The sequence below is a fragment of the Littorina saxatilis genome, linkage group LG9 (genome assembly GCF_037325665.1).
Source record: "Littorina saxatilis isolate snail1 linkage group LG9, US_GU_Lsax_2.0, whole genome shotgun sequence".
NCBI classification, from domain to species: domain Eukaryota; kingdom Metazoa; phylum Mollusca; class Gastropoda; order Littorinimorpha; family Littorinidae; genus Littorina; species Littorina saxatilis.
The window spans coordinates 30,972,332-30,977,331 of NC_090253.1; positions in this window are offsets into that span (position 1 = coordinate 30,972,332).

Genomic DNA, 5,000 nt, shown 5'->3' on the forward strand with positions numbered 1-5,000 from the left:
CATGGGCTACACTTACGTGAGCCAAAAATGAGGGGGGGGGGGGGGATAACAGATTAAAATAATATTCAGCTTTTCAGTTAATTTCTAACATGTTGTATAACATTTCGTATAAATATACGTATAGATACTCATTTTTAAAGTGTTCACGCCGCAAATATTTGATTACGTCTTCAAACATTTTAATGTTTTGTCAACAGGACAAAGTCATATTCCCAGGTTGCATAAATTGTCTTAGATGCCAGTCCTGTACTAAACAAATTTCAATCTAACACTTGGGTACCTACACACACATTTCGCATGTCCCGAAAACAGTTTGCAAATCGTTTTGATGTTTTCGTTAAAAAGAAAATCGATGATAGCTGACAACATACAGAGCATGGCAGACGCTGGTAAAATGAGAATTCATACAGCAACCTCAACTTCATCCATGCATAAATAATGGGCTCGCTGAACATTGGAGACAGGTATAGATAGACACACATGAAAGTTATAGGAATCGCAAGGTGAAGGACACAATCTGAACAATGGCAGAAAATGCATAAACCAGTAGTGTTCAACCCTTATACTTTCTTTCTTTATTTGATGTTTAACGTCGTTTTCAGCCACGAAGGTTATATCGCGACAACCCTTATACGCAACATGTACAATAATAAAGAACACCCACTAGTACCTAATTTTCCTTTCAGTCACAGTCGCCTTTACGCGTAGCCCATCTTTTCCGTATCATGAAGAAACACAGGCAAACGTATAAATGCAAAGAAGTCATTATTTAAAGGGTTGTAACTAAACAGAATCATAATCTCCAATGCACAACAACAACAAAAACACAACGAGAACAAAACGACAACAGCGGGGTGACACAAAATTATGAATGCACGAAGGTCATTATTCAAAGGGTTGTAACTAAACAAAATCTTCATTTCTAATTAAGAAAAAAAAACGAGAACAAAACGACAACAGCTGGGTGACACGAAATTCTATTTATCTCATCATACCTCTATCCATACCCACTCTGTAAACCCCACCACGTACCAAACATTACCCAAGCCCTTTTTATCAGAACGATGAGGTACTCCATTGTCCCTATTCCAAAAGTCTTCTGTCGCCAGTCAGATCCAATGCAGCTTATGTCAGACAGAAAAACATATAGCACTTAAGGCACAGCCATGTCTAAGCAGGTACAACATCACAAAGCTAGTAATGGTTGGAACTCTATCCATGGTTTCTTACTGAGACGGTGGCACAGCCTTCAAGTAGCATCCATCGGCAAGCGCCAGCGACATTCCACTTGGATTCTGCAAGTGTCAGACACCCCTCTGTCTCGCCTGCTGCAAGTGTCAGAACGTGCAGCTACAGGGCGGGGAGTGCACCACTCCCCTTGACTGACTTTCTGGTCTTGAAGTGTCAGAACTCCCATGGTTTCGCCCAGAAGTGTCAGAACTCCCATTGTTTCGCCCAAAAGTGTCAGAATTTGCAGCTACAGGGCGGGGAGTGCACCACTCCTCTTGACTGACTTTCTGGTCTTGAAGTGTCAGAACTCCCATTGTTCCGCCTAGAAGTGTCAGAACTTAATTGCAGCTACAGGGCGGGGAGTGCAACCCTCCTCTTGACTAACTTTCTGGTCGTGAAGTGTCAGAAATCCCATTGTTTCGCCTAGAAGTGTCAGAACTTGCAGCTAGAGCGCGAAGTGCACAAGTACTGTAACACGTACTCCTCTGAGCTGCCATTCTGGTCTCTTACTGTCAGAAATCCTAGTGTCTTGCCTATAAGTGTCATAAATTGTTGCTAAGACGGGAAGTGCAGCCTTTTGTTGACTGACTTTCTTGTCTCTAAGTGTCAGAAATCCCGCCGCCTTCTTTGCAAAAGTCAAAACTATAGTAGCTACAGGGTGGGAAGCGCAACTCTCCTTTTGGCTGACTGTCATGTCTATGAGTGTCAGAAATCTCACTGTCTCGCCTGCTGCAAGTGTCAGAACTTGTATCTACATGGCGGGAAGTGCAACCTTTCTCTTGACAGACATTCTGATCTCTACTTTTTATAACTCCTATTGTCTCCCCTGCAAGTGTCAGAACTTGAAGCTAGGGTGCAAAGTGCAAAAGTAACACTAGTCTGGGCTGCAACTCTGGTCTCCAAGTGTCCACAACCTCACCGTCTCGCCTGCAAGTGTCAGAGCTTACAGCTAGGACGCGAAGTGCAACACTGCTCTTGACTGATGTTCTGGTCTGATTAAGTACGTGTCAGAACTTACAACAGGGCTGGAAGTCCATCACTGCTCTTGACTGATGTTCTGGTCTGATTAAGTACGTGTCAGAACTTACAACAGGGCTGGAAGTCCATCACTGCTCTTGACTGATGTTCTGGTCTGATTAAGTACGTGTCAGAACTTACAACAGGGCTGGAAGTCCATCACTGCTCTTGACTGATGTTCTGGTCTGATTAAGTACGTGTCAGAACTTACAACAGGGCTGGAAGTCCATCACTGCTCTTGACTGATGTTCTGGTCTGATTAAGTACGTGTCAGAACTTACAACAGGGCTGGAAGTCCATCACTGCTCTTGACTGATGTTCTGGTCTGATTAAGTACGTGTCAGAACTTACAACAGGGCTGGAAGTCCATCACTGCTCTTGACTGATGTTCTGGTCTGATTAAGTACGTGTCAGAACTTACAACAGGGCTAGAAGTCCATCACTCCTCTTGGCTACCTTTCTGGTCTGTGTTTTAGAAACCCTGCTATTTCGCCTGCAAGTGTCAGAACTTACACGAACAAGGGCGAACATGCACAACTTCTTTTCACTTAAATCTGGTTTGAAAGTGTCTGAAATCCCACTGTCTTGACTTTAAGCGTCGGAACTTCCAGCTAGGAAGGGACGTGCAGCACTCCTCGTGGCTGCGTTGCTGGTCTCTGAGTGTCTCGCCTGAAAGTTTTAGATCTTGCAGAATAGGGGCGGGAAGTGCAACGCTTCTGGCATATTGGTCTATAAGTGTCATAAATCTCGCTACCTCTTCTAGAAGTGTTAGAAGTGGGTGGGAAGTGCAACACTGCTCTTCACTGACCTTGATCTAAAATAACGAGAAATCCCAAGGCCTCGCCTTCAAGTGGCAGAACTTGCAGCTACATATTGCAGTGGGTAATGCAACACATCTCCTGGACGACTTTCTGGTCTAAAGAGAATCCCTTTGTTTTCAGCTTGATTGCAAAGTTTCAGGTCGTACAATTACTCACAAGGAAATTCTGCACTTCTCTTGAATATTTGTTTTATCTAAACTTCCAATAATGGAGTCTGACCATCATTTTCACCCAAATACTTAGCACCAGCAATGCTTTCGAAGATAAGTGTATTGTACATATACCATAAGTATAAGTCTGTCTGTCCACGTTGTAACCCATTGGGTCGAGTTACCTGTCAATGTTTTTTCAGTCACAAAACAAACGTTCCAATGACTTATTACCATTGTTGTTATTTTGATGTTTCACTTCCAACACTTTACGGGGAGATCCGGATGTTGATTTCTCTTTCTTCGAAAGAGTGAACGTCTGTGGATACTGATGTTCTTGCCAAAGCTCTCATAAATCCCACCGTCTTGTCTCAAAGTGGCGTCCGTTTGGAACACCTTAAAATAACTATCCATAAAGTGCCCGACTTCTAAGGAAAAAACCGTAATATTCTGAATCTCTTATTCGACAGTCTCAGAACCCGGGCCCTTTTCTTATCCATGCGTTAAAAAAAACGCAACTGGGGCAAATGTTTTCCGACATTATATACTTGGTCTTTTTTTTTTCTTTTTTCTTTTGAGAACTTGTTCGTAATTGCCATCCTAAGGTGCACTGAACTGTTGCAACCAGTGCTCTTGATGCTTTACCGCGTAGGTACAAGGAATGTCTGATGTTAATCTTACGGTGTATTAGGACTAGCGGATTAAAGTGTGCAGGCGCTCACCCTGTCTTCCTAGCCACGTCAAAAGTCTTAGTTTCTGATCTCTCTCTATATAGGTGTCAAACGTAAAAACTAAGGAGAAATAAATGCTGCATTCTTGCCCTTGTCTCTCACCGTTTCCCTTTACGGTGGTTTGCCTTTTATTTGTTGTTCTCTATCACACTGCTCGAATTCTTTATTTATGTTCATTTACACTTTTGATTCAATCATTTGACGTTGTCACACTGATTAAAATACAGATAATTATATCAAGCTCCTTAGCGCAACGTATGACTTAAATCAACTTTTTTTCAAACTTTCTGTATTTTGTTACGTATGGCAGACACACACTTACTGTATGGAGCGCGTTGGATATTGCAGGGTTGAAATTATAGGCTTAACGGCATTATACAAAAACTGTACTGATAATCGTGTCTAAGGTCAATGCCTTCTTTATGTGGCTGCTAATTCCAGCCAGGGCATCTATGATTGATGGTAATGTACTTGAGCGTCGTGTCTATATGTAGGTCGGTCGGTCGGTCACTCTTTCTCTGTCTATCTCTCTCTCCTTCTCTCTCTCTCCCTTTCTCTCTCTCTATCTGTCTCTACATTCGTATCTCTCCCTCTGACTCTCTCTCTCTCTCTTGATTTGATTTGATTGGATTGGATTGGATCTCTCTCTCTCTCTCTCTCTCTCTCTCTCTCTCTCTCTCTCTCTCTCTCTCTATCTATCTCTCTCTCTTATTCTCTTACTCGCCCCCCTCCCCCTCTCTCCCTCCCTCTCCCCCCCCCTCTCTCGCTCTCTCTCTCTCTCTCTCTCGCCCTCTCCCGCCCTTGCCTCTTGTAACAATCACTTACACAGGAAGACGTCCTTTGCCATCCACTTACACCCAAGAGACCAACCGTTTCTCTTTTCTCAAACCCTCAAGAGATAAAACAACATCTCCCCCATGCCGCGGCACACCATAGGGGTCTTCTTTAATCTTTGTCGTAATTACTTCCACCCCACCCACCCACCCACCCCCCCCCCCTCCATCTTTTTTTCCAGGAAGGAGTGTATATAAATTAGTCTTCCTATCAGTTCA